The 14790-nt window shown below is 42.2% G+C and overlaps 1 protein-coding gene across 2 annotated transcripts in view; it reads right to left on the reverse strand.

The window, feature by feature from the left end:
- The window catches only part of Rasgef1b (RasGEF domain family member 1B), a 525564-nt gene that overhangs the window by 147561 nt on the left and 363213 nt on the right, over nt 1–14790 (reverse strand). The gene's annotated exons all lie outside the window — the stretch shown is intronic.

The following is a 14790-nucleotide window of genomic DNA, read 5'->3' on the forward strand; positions in this document are numbered from 1 at the left end:
ACTGAGCCACACCCTGCCACTGCCACTGAGCCCCACTGAGCCCCACTGAGCCCCACTGAGTCCCACTGAGCCCCACTCTGCCCCACTCTGCAATTCTTACTACCTGATGCTTTCTCCTTTTCCTGTTGCTCTTTGACTGAAGCATATTAAACTTAATCTCGAACATAATATCATGACACATATACACTCTCCATAATACATCATGAGTTAACAAGAGATTCTAAAGTAGTAATCAACACACACAACAACTCATCCAGAGAAATGCCTGCTCATGGTTAGTGTTTCCTGTGTATGTGTGTGTGTGTGTGTGTGTGTGTGTGCATGAGTGCATATGAGCCACATTATGTGAGGGGAACTCAGTTCTTTTGGTGCCCCTAGATATGGGTTTGAGGGACCAAACTCAGAGCAGCTCTCACAGCAATGCTTTTGCCCACTGGGTCTTTCGGGTCTTATTTTTCTTTGTTTTGTTTTGTTTTATTGTTTGTTTTTTGGTTTTTTTTTGTTTGTTTTTTGTTTTTTGGTTTTTGGTTTTTGGTTTTTTTTTTTGAGACAGGGTTTCTCTGTGTAGCCCTGGCTGTCCTGGAACTCACTCTGTAGACCAGGCTGGCCTCCAACTCAGAAATCCGCCTGCCTCTGCCTCCCAAGTGCTGGGATTAAAGGTGTGTGCCACCACCGGGCTATTGTTTGTTTTTAACGGCATTTCAGAACTGAGTTTTTGCAGCAGGATTTAAGTGGGATCTGCATGCAGAATTTAACTGGCATGCTCTTTTTGTGTGCTCACTCTTCGATATCCCAGGCCATTTTGTTGTTGTTGTGTGGAAAGTAGGTGGGTTTTCTTAAAAAATCATCTGACTTCTCAGATGGTTTCAGGTATTTCCAATTAAATCTAGCCTTCTAGTCTTTACCAAGTTCTCAAACTCCCTAATGTTGGCTCCCCTCTCACCCTCTCTGTACTCTGCATACACAAGCTCGCTCTCTCTCTCTCTCTCTCTCTCTCTCTCTCTCTCTCTCTCTCTCTCTCTCTCTCTCTCTCCCCTCTCTCCCCCTCTCTCTCTCTCACACACACACAAACATATACACATGCTTTCTTACCCTCACATATCCATAAACATGGAATAAATATCTACACCTATCTTTTTTTTTGTTTGTTTTGTTTTGTTTTGTTTGTTTTTTGAGACAGGGTTTCTCTGAGTAGCCCTGGCTGTCCTGGAACTCACTTTGTAGACCAGGCTGGCCTCGAACTCAGAAATCCACCTGCCTCTGCCTCCCAAGTGCTGGGATTAAAGGCGTGCACCACCACCGCCCAGCTACACCTATCTTTTTAAAGTTTATTTCTTGTGGGGCTGGAGGAAGCCAGGACCTTGCCTGGTCCTCAGCCAGGTTCTCTGCCACTGGCTCTATTGCCTATGCCGGGCCAATTGTTCTAACAGTTGTTGGCAGTTGTTCTCTGCACCCAGTGGTACAATGGCTTTCTAACTTTCCCCAGCTAAGCATTCAGTGAGTCCCCAGCCACTCTTGGCATTCTGTGTAGGAACAGAGACTGGAGAGACTTCCTCCTGTGCAGTCTATACACAGGACTTTGAAGGAAGGGTGTCTGAGGAGCCCGGGGTCTGCTGTGGCTCTCTAACAAGGAACATGCCCACACTGATGCTCACTCTTGTGATTAGTCAGGATTTAGTTAAGTGGGTCCGTTTTAAGAATCATGAAGATGTCAGCTTTTTACCAGTTTGCCATTGAGGGGAATAACCTTGAAAAGTCTGCACACATGATCTAATGACTCAAATTTAACCAGAAGTCATTACATTTCCTGATTCTCTTCAAGAAAAACAACATATCTACCCCTTTCCAAATGTTGGTGCCTTGTGTTCCTTATAGTAGCAGAAATGAAACTTCCTGGCTGGGTAATTATTTAGGTCACTAGACATTTGATTTTATTAAGAAAAAAAGACTGGAAGGCTTACTGAAAATGTTTTTTTTTTTACTCCCAAAATGCCCTCTTCAGGTTAATGTCAGGCTAGACTTGCAGCAGTTTTAATCACTTAAAACATAAAACAAAGGGCTGGAGAGATGGCTCAGTGGTTAAGAGCACTGGCCGCTCTTCCAGAGGTGCCAGGTTCAATTCCCAGCAGCCACATGGTGACTCACAATCATCTGTAACACCAGTTCCAGAGGATTTGGTAACCTTACACAAACATACATGGAGACAGAACACCAAGGTACATAAAACAAATCAATTTTTAAAAGCATACAAATAATCGAGAGGAAAAAAAAAAACACTCAAAAAGCATGTATAGTTCCTTATTACCTCAAAACTCAAGTCCAGATTTAACTTGGCCCCACTCCTTGTCCTCCTCCTTCCTGATTTGGAATACTCTCCCTGTTTGTCTAAAACTCCTGCCTCAGGATCCCCAAGCACTGGGGTTCCTGTACTGTCTGAGGGCACCAAGCTCACATTATACATATGTATCCCCACACGCCTTCATTTCTTTCCTTTATTTATCAGTTAGTATATCTTGTACTTTATCACCAGCCTGCTTTGACCCACAATGCACCTCTGACATCAGCACCTTTCTCATTCCTTCCCCGATAGCTATTCTAACTTTCTGGTCTTTGTTTTCTGTCAAGCCCAAACCTAATTCATCCATAAGAAGTTTTGTGTTGGCGATCCCTGCAGACTTCTCTGCTCTTTTATCTAAAGGAAGCATTAGAACCTGGCATGTCTTTTTCCTTTTACTTCTTACACTGGATCTGTTTCGGCTTGTCTTACTGAACCACAGGCATACTCCTCGGGAATCACGTAGACCTTCATTTCTAGAGTTTGCTCAGTTAAAATTCCTATGAAGTATTTAAGGTATCATTTTGATGCCATGGCAAGTGATAAGCTCTTTACAGTGTAGCTGACTATACTCTTCATGTCTCCTGAAATGCAGAACATTTCAAATGACTTTAAAATCTTCTCACCAGGAGATGAGTCTGTGTTTCCAGCTTTGACAATTGCCAACTTTGCTTAACAAGATCATGGAATAAAGGGTGATGTGCAGGATCTGAGCTTAGGACTCCCGGTTTTTCTTTATTCCATTGCCAGGAGACCCATCTTTTGCCATGTGCTAATGTCCAGATTAGCTCCCTGAAGGCTGAGAGTCTAGCCATCTCACTTGAGAGTCTTCTTACCTGGAAGCTGAGTCACACAAGTGCCCAGGAACCACTGAGATGGCCCAACTTAACTGATACAACACAGAATTAGAAGCAAAATGAATATTTAATCAACCAAATTTGGGGCGGGATTAATGCAGGGTGAATGTTACTAGATACAAATTTCCATTCTGCAAAATGTTAATGGTGAATTCTGCTTCCAAGAGAGTTCAGCATCCTAGGGAAACAAATCATGCTATGAACATGAACTATAACTGTATTACAGGCAAGTTCCAAATTCAAGGAAAACTCCCAATTGTGTGAATGGAGCAGAGATAGAACTTATTAACCAAGCACAGCGTGGCTGTGGTTTGACCACAAGGATATGACTAAACCTTATCTTTCCACATTTCCATCAAAGCTAATTTTACATAAAATGTAACTTTATCATGTGGTGATTGTATAAGAACCTAAAATAGAATTTGTCAAAGAACAGAGTCTCATGCTGAAAGTCACATGGACAGACAGAAGGTGATACACCTATAAATCCCACAGAAACACTGAATACTGATACCCACACCTATAAATCCCACAGAGACACTGTCGGCCCAGAGGGTTAGGATAGCAGTTGCCAGTGCTGTGAAAAAGGATTAGACATTTTGCCTGTCCTTTCACTAAGACAAGGACCAATGACTTCAGTGAACACTGGGAAGAAACTGGGAAGAAATTTAGAGAGGACACACTATCTCTGCTCCTTAAGATTAAGGCCATGAAGGTAAAGTCAGGCCGTCTCCTTTGTGTGATACATTGATCATAGAATTTTGTGATATTGATCCAGTTGCCTTACATTGCTCAGTCTTAGTTTTCTCATCTGTATAATGGAAATAACAACAGGACCTTTTGAAAACATGATTCATACTATCCAGGACTTTTGAAGAGAAAAGTTTCAAGGTCTAGCACATACATACCTAGCACACCATGGAGTTTAGTTACTATCCATATTAAAAGATCTAACATTATGGAATGAGCTACCTAGGAGACAGAAGGCTCTCTCCCCGTCCCCCCCCCCCGGATATATTTACAGAAAGTATGGCAGATATTCATAGAATACTACTTAACATCAGATTAGAGGTGACATTTCAAGGATCTACAGGCACAGAATAATTCTTTCTATATCCCTTAAGATTTGAGTAACTTTATGGTTTTTAAAATGCCCAGGGCTATCAACCACATAATATTCCTCCATTATATTTGATAAAACTTTAATTTGGAGTTGTAGTATATACTCTCCTTGTACAAAGCATTATTGTATGGCGAGATAAATTAAGGTGTGTGAAAACATTTAAAGATTTGTATTAGTTTTCGTTGCATCTAGTTCCATGTGTGGGTATAGGCATATGAGTACAGGTTCCTGTGGAGACCAGAAGTGTTGGGCCCTCCTGGAACTGGACTAACAGAGGTCTGTGAGTTGTCAGACATACATGCTGGGAACTGGATTGGGGACATTTTTTTTTAATATGATGAGGATAAAGCTTGTCTTTATAATATAGGTGTTAACTAAAACTGAAGAGTGCAGATTTTTCATGCCTTAAGCTCTTCTCCACGTCTAAATTGCTTCTGAAGGCAGTGCCAGAATTTCTGGGGTTCAATAAGTTAAACTTTCCTTTTTATTGATCTCAAATCAAAAGTCTAGGCTGCAGTCCATTGCCATTTTTCATCTCGTTATACATTCTGCACCTGCTAGGACTGTCCACAATTATCCCCCTCCTTCTGTGGCACAGCAGGTAGTTCTACCTCCCACTGCCATTCTCATTCATAAAACAGACCTTGTATAATCACCTAAACTGGATAATATGCCCATTTTCCTCAATTATCTCATTGTTATGAGGTAATAGAGAGGAATTCACATTGGTCAAGGCATCTGTCTTTATGTCCTGTAAATGATAATCATCTTGCCTTTTTCTTTTCTTTCTTTTTTTTGAATACAATGAGTTCCAGCATAATAATAGGCATTAATGGGCATTAATCATCTATATAGAAAAGAGGTATTTTAATTCAGGTCGAGGGTCTGTTTCGGTAGTGGAGAAAATTTAATTCAGAGTCTGAATGAGCTCTGGTTCTGGGCATGGAGTGAAATGAATGTGAACACACAATGCATGGTCACAGGAAGGGTTCGGGGTCATTGGGTGTCTAGTATGTGCTACACGTTCAGCACACTGAAGATTCTCCAGTGCTCAGAAGATGTGACAAGTGAGAGCACACAACCATGGAAATGCAAAGTACAGATCCAACTGGGATAAGCCATCGTAGTAGAGAAGGAAAAGAAATGGAGGTAGATGAGAAGTAGAATTTTGAGAACAAGGAACCAAGCAAGAATAAGTGAAAGGAGCAGAACAAGAGGGCACACTGTGTGCGAGGGAAGATAGCCACAAAAGTTCACTAGCCAGTGGGAAGCCGTTCCACTCCTCAGTCAAGTCAATTGATTACATCTACACTTGACATACAATGCCTGATGAGATGCAGCCCAGGTTCTGATTAGCACCATAATGACATAGAAAGATAGGGTGTGATGTTAAGGATTTAGAGTCATCTCACTCTAATGGCTAACAGAGTAGATGTCCAGGAGGGAGAAATTAAGAATGATGACCAAGTGCCCAGTTTGAATTCTTGGGTACAGGGAGAAACTTTAACCACAGAAAAACAGAAGGGAAAGAGAACTAAGTGGTTGGGTTTGAACATGTTGACTAAACAAGTCAGGAGAATAAAGAAATCTTCTCAAAGAACAAACGTTGATGGTCTTAAAACAGAGCACCAGGATGCCCCATGGGAACACCCAGAAGCAGAGATACAGTGGAGATGCCATACAGGGAGATTCAAAACCATAAATGGGGTGGATATGTCACATGAGAAGATCCCAAAATTAAAGATGTGGTGGAGGTTCTTCAAGACAAAGATAGCTAGATGAGAACCAGAGTGGTTTGACTTTGTGAAAGGCAAGGAAGGATGAGCCTTCAAGAAGAGGCCAACTGAGTCAGGTCCTTGGAAGTCTAGCTGGTGAGGAACGGGACTGTGCCATCTTTGTTTCTGGCAGGTTCAGCAAGACACGCCGGTACAACAAAGAAAAGGGTTGTGCTCATGAGGACAATCCCTTCCTCACTTTTCTCTCTATTTCCCCCATTCTAATCTTAGCATAATGGCTCTTAGACCAGTTGCTTTTTTTTTTTTTTTAAGTCCTTAATGGAGAAATGAAGTTTCTGACTTTTGCAAATGAGCTATTGTTTAGTAGCAGCTGTTGAGTTTTTCAGAGAGGCGCTCTTACAGGGGTACAGAAGGCATCCTGAGTTGAAAGAGTCAGACAGCACAGATTTAGATTTGATGATATATGGATTCTACAAAGAATCCCTACACTCCCTTTTCTTAATAAGCAGCTACTATTGGGATCACACTGCATTAAGTGCTTTGGGAGTGTGAATAAGAAATGAGGTACAAGCCTGCTCCATCCTGGTCTGTAGTAAAGGATATTACAAGCGAGTCAAAGAGGCAGACACACAATCAACCAACCTTAAAATAAGGTGGACTGAAAGAAATGTTCATAAGAGTACAAGGCACATTTTATGGTGACCAAAAGTAATTCTCCATCTCTCATGAAATGCAGGAAATGACCTTTAAAAACAGACACAATTGGGGAGTTCATTGCACCCTAATTACCTGCCTACTCTCCAGACCATAAACTTTTATGCAAGATCTGTTCTCTGTTCTCTTCATTTATACTCATTTACTTTAACAGGCATCCCAACGACCTATATGCAAAACTTAACAAGCGTTGGTGGCAAGCGGAGATCTGAGCTCCACCCGTGACTTTGTTTTGATTCCTTCATTAGACCAGGCTTTAATGATATTTAATAATGCCATTCTGACTCCTTTCCTTGGGAGTGTCAATATCCTTAACATCAAATGCATAGCCTCTCGGATTCTGTGGGCACCAAGCCTCCTTCTCCCACAGCAGATAAACTGGGGCATCTAAGTGTATGGAATAGCTTCTGAGGAGCAGCTTCTGAATATTTTGATCTGCGTAACACGGTGACATTAGTGCAGCTTAAACTCCTATTAAAATTCTTTGCAAAGCAATTGCCTTTAGAAGATCTACCTAACGCTGCATGCCCACATAGATTTCCTATTGGTGCAGCATCGCTATTTATAAGCAGGGCCATTTGGTAAAAAGGAATCTAATGTAGGTTAACTGTAACTAGAATGACCTAAAATATAAGAAGGTCTTTCTCTCTTTCTTTCTTTCCTTCTTTCTCCCTCCTTCTTTCTTCCTTCCTTTCTTTCTTTCTTTCTTTCTTTCTTCTCTTCCTTCCTTTCTTTTGTTTTTTCTTCTTTTCATCTTTCTTGTGTCCTCTTAGGAAACTTCACTTCTATTTCATCAGGAAAGAGGCTGTCTAAACATTAGAGCAACATCTTAGGCAAGGCACAGATTCTGAAGTCAGTATGCTTGGATCTGGATGCCATCTCTACTGTCATTTATTAGTTTGGGGACCTTGAAGTAGTTGTTTATCCTCTAGCCGTCATCTGTAAAACAATTAAGTGACATACTACCTATAAAAACTTACATTAGTGTCTGCGGCAGAGTCCACAAACAGTGGTAGCCATTATAGCAATAATTGTTGCTGTTATTATTTGGACTCAATGGCCTTGTGTTGCTGTTTAAAGCATGCTGCATCACCCGTGGTAGGTAACATAAATCTGAGTTTCCTCCTCTCTTGGTAACATTTGGGTCAGTCTATTGAGCAAAAGTGGTAGTTGATAATTTTCAGCTAGGCTCCGAGAGACAATTTAGGGCACTGCTAATGGAAAGCACTGGTTCATCGAGACCAGGAAAAAGTAAGCAGTATCAGTGTGGTACAAATCCAACTTTATGCTCTATGATGATAGTGAATACCACAACAGCAAGGGCCTGGGGATTGCTTAAGTGTGCGGATGTGTGTGCGTACTTAGCCCATACATGTTGTATTATATAGTTTAGCCTCTGGAAACAAGGAGTAACAAAAGATTAAAAGACATACATTTGTCTTTCTTATATTTATCATTTCTTGTCTTTACTGTGTGTAGACTTCAACATACTTGTGGAATTACAGACTTTTATTAATATCCTAATAATTTTAATAACCTGCAGATATCAATTCTTCATATTTCATTTATTTTTCTGTGACTTCTTGAGTTGGTATGGAGTACTTTTAGGCTTCAAGGAAGATGTATATTATATTGTAAGTGACTTATGCATTTTTGTTAAGTGTTTTAAAAATAATTTTGAATTCTCCTTAAGGGTGTTGACAGAACTGCCTTGTCTGTTAAGAATGACTGTTCAGGCTTCATGCCTGAGTGTCTTAGATTGTTTTTCAATCCAGATGATCTCCTAAGGGTGGAACTAATATTGCAAACCTAAGTTCCAGTTGTCTTTTAGGTGGTGGTGAGATTCCAGGCATCTCAATTTCAGTATTATATATTCCTACTCTTGATTATTTATTGTTTACAGGACAGCACTAATTGTATTTGTTTCAAAAATTCCTTGTCTTCAGTAAGCCTACAACATAGAAAATAAAGTCTAAAAAATCTTTATGAGTGGGTGTAACAAAGAGACAGCCAACTGAACAGCATACAGCTTCACTTACTGAGCTACCAGTAGAAGGTCACCATCACTTGCCACCATGTGGTACCAAGGACTCTGACCAAAGATCAATGGAAAATACTGACCTGGGCTCCAGTGTATGGCAGAGGGAACAGCTGCCTTCTTAGAAGGTTAAATAACAAAGGAAACATGGAAAGTTTTCCTTAATGTTAAAGCCACACACACAGTCCCAGAGTGAGATATGAGGAAGCAGTTCACTCTCCCATAACACCTTGATTGACGGAGCTAATACAAGTGCTGTGGCTCAGTGTGTTTGCTTCAAGGAGTCAGGACTGTCGCCCCAAATGCAGAGTTGAAGATAATAGCGTATTCCTAAAAACACAAGCAGCCCTTTCAGACCATAGGAACCGATAGAAAGATTATGAGATGGGCAGCGACTCTACTATGATTATATTATTTGCTTCAGTTTTTGCTTTTGTTTAAAACATTTATTCTACCTTTTTGATTCCCTGAAAATTTCATGTGTATGTACACCAAGCTTTGAGTCATTTTTCATCCGGTCTCCATGATCCTTTCTCATTAACACCCTCTCCTTCAGAAACCACCTTTTTCTCAAACAAACCCCTCCTATTTTAACTGGGGGTGGGGGTCAGGGGTCAGGGACCCATTGAACTTAGTTAAAGCTGCTTATAGAAGTATGAGTGAGGGGCTACTTACTGGAACATGGATAACTTATCAGTGGCTACACACTACTGAAAAAAAAAAAAGACAACTTCTTCATGATTCCTGCGTCTGACCTACACATGATAAAACGGTGATGGGCTCAGTCTTGTGTAGACAAGCAGAAATGCAATGCGTCTCTGCCTGCAGTGAGCCTACTACATGCAGGAGACAGTCTCGGCACGCCCCGCTAACTTCCGGTTCTTATTTTTTCTTTTTCCTGTGTACGCTTCCCCACTAACTTCCGGTTCTTACTTTTTCTTCTTCCTGTCTGATCTTCCAGATGACCCCTAGCCTTAGAAGGGCTGATGTCGCTACCCCGTTTAGGATCAGGCATTCCCTGCCACTTGCTCTCCTCTCCTATGAGTCTCTGCATTAACCACAGCAAGACTGAAGCTTTTCTCTGGAAGACTAATGCCGGCATTAATCTATTGGTGCCAATACATCACTTAAGATTTTAAATTGCATTTACTTGTTCATTTTGTGCATATGCATACATATGTGCATGTGCATATGCACACTAGAAGGTCGGGAAGACCACTTTCAAAAGTCAGTTCTATCCTTCTAGCATGTAGGTCCTGGGGATCAAATCCAGGTGCCCAGATGGCACATGTTTTTATCCTCTGAGTCATCTCATTAGCCCATAAACATAAGGATTTAGAAAACAGTGTGGCTCCATGCCCATTTACTTACTACAGCTCCTGAATAGATTCAAATTTTATTGGTCTCAGTTCTTCGAATTTCTTTCAGCCCAGATACCAAAGTTTAAGACAGGGTCTTACCAGCCTTCTCTCAGAGGTCAAAGTTAGTTTCTTTGCCTCTTGACCTCATACAGGCTGGATTTAGGAGATGGGTGTTCACAACTCAGTTTCCCCATTTCTTTACCTCATAGGTATTGTTCTTGTTTGACCTGCATTTGGACTCTGAACGCCTCCACAGTGTAGACTCTGCCCTCTGTTCTGGGTAACTACTGACTTGGACACCACACCACTATAGCAACAATTACAGCAGCCAAAACAGTAGGGATGCAAACAAGATGGAAGCTAATGTCTGTCTTAAGCATTCATAAGCAGCCATGGACTCCAGAGTCATAGACCCTAAGTCTTTAGTGTGGTCCTCTGCAATCCTGTCTTACTGCAAGGTAGCAATCCCAGGTTTGGTTGCCACAGCCATGTGGCATTCAGAAAAAGGGGCAGGACTCGCAAACATCATTTTCATTCATTTCCCATTGGTCATAATCTAGGCACAGCTATGTTCTGATGCTAGAGAAGCTAAGAATGTACTTTTTATCTTGGACATATGTCCAACTAAAATGTCTATCATTTTAGAAGCAGAGGGAAACAGAATAGGTAACTTGAAGATTTCCTTCTTGCCACAGAAATTCCCAGAAGATAAATATTTGGCTTAATTTATTTTACTTTAATGGCCAGAAGCTAGATGTATAGAGAGGAGATGCAATTAAACCGGGCATCCTTACATGGAATTTAGAACCATCAGAAACTATAGTGATTGAAAGACTTGCTTTGTTAAGAACAGCCTCCTGATTGTTCCCATGCCTTTTGATAGGTTTTGTTTTGCTTTTAAAGCAGTATCAAGCCACAGAATGGTTTGGGGGTTGTTGGCTCCACCTATTTGGGCCACTGAAAACCCAAAGTAATCAATGTGAAGTCCAGAGACACTTAAAGAGCAGGTACCACTCACCCAGACCCAGGTGAGACACTGTGAGTAGGGAGGGGCTGTGCCGGGGAAGACCACCCCTCCCATTTCCAAGGCGAAATGTTCTTTAGTAAGAACAAGGTCCTGATTTTGTTAAAGCTAGAGATTTATCTATAAAGAGGACACTCCATTCTTTTTTCTCACAGAAGCCTCCAGCCTTGACATCACTATCCTGTTGAGTGGCGGTCCTCCTCCCTGGCCTTTTATCTGTTGTTTATCCAGTCACTTCCACCAGGCTCCTTCAGTTTCCCCTTCGTTCACCCCGCAGTACAGAAGGCCCAGGGAGCATGTTTACTTTCTTACCCACCCTTCCATTTAATAACACCATTACCCTCCTAGTGTGTTATCTCTGTTTCTTTCTTTGTTGGTCAAATCATGTCTTCACGTTATGATTCTTTGGAGCCAAGACATGTCTGACTGTCATCTGAAGTCCTTCAAGAAAGGCAGCTTGGTCCTCCCCTGGTCATGGGCAGTCCCTAATTCAAGCAGCTCTATCTGCTTCCATTTCCCAAGGCATGTGAGGGTTGTAGTCTAGGTCATCTGCACAATGCCTTCAAGAAGCACTAATAGGAATGGCCCAGGGCAGCTGGGAAGAGGAGTTTCATGTTATGCCTTACCCACTACCTGTACCCCTGGATCCTTGGGTCTCTGCCATGGTGGTCTAATTCTTCTTGAACAGTCCACTTTGGATCTTCAGTTAATTTATTTTTAAAGCCTTTTATATTTACTGTTATCTGAGCAGCGTCTATGTCAGTGTTTCTCAACCTTCCTAATGCTGTGACCCTTTAAAACTGCTCCCCATGCTGTGGTGACCCCACCACCACCATAAAATTACTTTTGCTGCTACTTCCTAGCTCGAATTTTGCTACTGTTATGAATCATAATGTAAATAAGTCGGCTATCAGATATGCAACCCCCAAGGGGGGTCACAACTACTCTTCGTTAGACCGTGCTCTAAGGGATACCATGTTTACTATCACATATTTGTATTTTACCCTGCTTTAACCTTGAGAGAACATCTCCTACGGGTCACACAGAAAAGTCCTCTAGCCTTAGCACCGTGGGATCTGGTGCGCTAAGCTTAGCTCTAGCTTTCACAACATGATCTTGAGCAGCTGCAAAGGAGGAAACCAAGACTGCTGAGCTAGTCCTAGGAAATCCTAAGACATACACTTTTAACATTTGTACTCTTATTTACATAAATTTGTATGCTTCACCCAAAAGGCACTGACTCCAAGTCTGTAAAAGTAAAGCACTCAACTCTTCCCATGAACAGTCCCATGAACAGTCCCATGAACAGTCCCATGCTCGGGGCCTGCCTGCCTGCTGCCTGCCTGCCTGCTGCCTGCTGCCTGCCTGCCTGCCTGCCTGCTGCCTGCCTGCTGCCTGCCTGCTGCCTACAGTGACTCTGCTGACTTCCTTTTCTTACTTAGGATCCATTGTCCTTGCTTTACTCCAATCCCGGCCATTAAGGGAAAGACTTATCCTTTGGCTGGGTTACTAGAGTTGGCTCCCAAATATTCTTCTTTCCCCTATTATGAACTCATACTGGAATTCTCTGTCTAGCTGGAATTTTTAAGACCTTCCCTTCTCTCCATTAAGGAACTGCTGGTCCTGAGTTGACTGGGATAGCTTCCTTGGGGTGGTTGAGTTGCCACCCAGGTCTAGGTGTCAGTTGTTCACCCACAGGAAAGTTTGCTTTGCTTTTTGTTTTGTTTTGTTTTTGTTTTTGTTTTTGTAGTGAGGAAAACAGCCTGGGTTCTGAGAAGATTAGTTATCAGTGCCAACAGCCCACATCCAATGTCTTCCCTTGGCTCCTATAAATGAAGGCTGAACTGTGCTTTTAGGGTCATGTAACCCCTCTGTCCCCCATCCCCACGCGCACCCTCACCAAGCACTAGGATATTAGAGTGATTGACAAGTGAACTCACTAGAGTAGTTTTCTACAACTGTATTAAGCCCAGATGCCAGGACTATGAGAAAAGAGAACAAAAGAATGTCCAGTGGGATCCATCTCAACCCAACAGTTTTGGGGGAAACATGGAAATCTATCTGCTAGCTGCATGGCAGATGAGGGAAGCCGAAGGGCCACGCACACAGAGATCATGTCACTGAACCCAGAGTGGTCATACCGGACTTGATTCCCTTCCAGTTGGTCAAGTGAGGCTTCTTTGAGGTACATCAACTTCAGACATCATCCTTGAAGATGGCTAAGCTCTCAAGCCACAGGCCGAGTGGTGGTTTAATGAGAGTCTATGGACTGGAAAGGGCAGCAGCTGGGTGAAGCAACGGATGCTGGAATGGTTGCTAATGCAGTTTGTGACCTCCAAGCAGTATTTTCTTTGTTGGCTGGCTTTATTGTTGGGACAAATGAAACTCCTTTCACTTACTGAACTGAAGTCAGCAGAGAGGAAGTACAGATTCCTCACTGAACACTGAGCAAACACCATCTCAGGAAGCTTGGCTTGTTCCCTGCCATGCCTGTTCCACGTCAGGACTGCTGACAAAACAGGAGGGCTTCCTCATCCAGGATTTCACACCACAGACAACTCCCTGGGTAGGATGCACAGCTCGGGCAAGATTACCCAGAGCTAAGCAAGGAGAGAGACCTGTTCTGTTACAGAAATTGTGAACACTGGTCCTGCCCATATGCATCTATGAGAGACCCACCTGAAGAGTTTTTATTTGATTTTGGCTTGGTTTTGTTCTTTTCGAGAGACTACACTTCGTCCTAGGCATTGGATTGTGTGTAGCCTATACATGTATCTCAACAGCTGAAGATGGAAAGACTGTGAAGAAGCAGGTGCACAATGCTCCTCATGTGAAGTGGTGCCTAGAAAATGCAGTAAAGTTCTCTCTGCCTTTTTGAAGTGGATTGTCCATCTTCCAGTTTCTCCAGTCAAGCCATTTGGAGACTTGATTTGCCCACACTTACTATTTAGTTTTTCATTTCATTCAATCAACTCATATTTATAACCCATCCAATACTTGGAAAGACAGAGAGCAAGACAGGTTTAAAGACATGCTTGCTTTGTGGATTTGTGTTAAAGTATTCTGCTACTGTGATGACCCCACAAAGCAGGCTTGGTATACGATGTTCCTTTTAACAAGGAACTTGATCAAAATCTAGAGCTAGAGGAAGCCAGAGCTTTGATTTGAACCCTACCAGTAAACCTCTAGGAAGCCTCCACTCTTCCTGCCACTCCCACCCCAGGATGGATCTGATTCCAAGTTCAGAACAGCAGCAGGTACAACATACGCACCATTTAGAGGCAACATCTTTATGCATCAAAGTGGCTTAAATAATAAGTATTTTAAAACATAGAATGGTGTCTGAACATCACCCTGAGATGTGGTGATTGTAAGTGTACCATTGTCCTTCTAACAGGTCCTAATGCATGGGGAAGCACGGGAGACTGAAGGAGGTGGGGGAGGCTTCACGGGGATGGAAGAGCAGGCAGATGCTAAGGCCAGGGATGCTCCCAACAGTGTTTGTCAAGCTCAACATTTTGCCAAGGGCAAGTTTCACTAGTGCCAGTCAAGGTGTTCAAGTTCAGAATTTTTTTTAACAAGTATTCTTATGAAATGAACTT

This window comes from Mastomys coucha, unplaced genomic scaffold (assembly GCF_008632895.1).
Source record: "Mastomys coucha isolate ucsf_1 unplaced genomic scaffold, UCSF_Mcou_1 pScaffold22, whole genome shotgun sequence".
Classification (NCBI taxonomy): domain Eukaryota; kingdom Metazoa; phylum Chordata; class Mammalia; order Rodentia; family Muridae; genus Mastomys; species Mastomys coucha.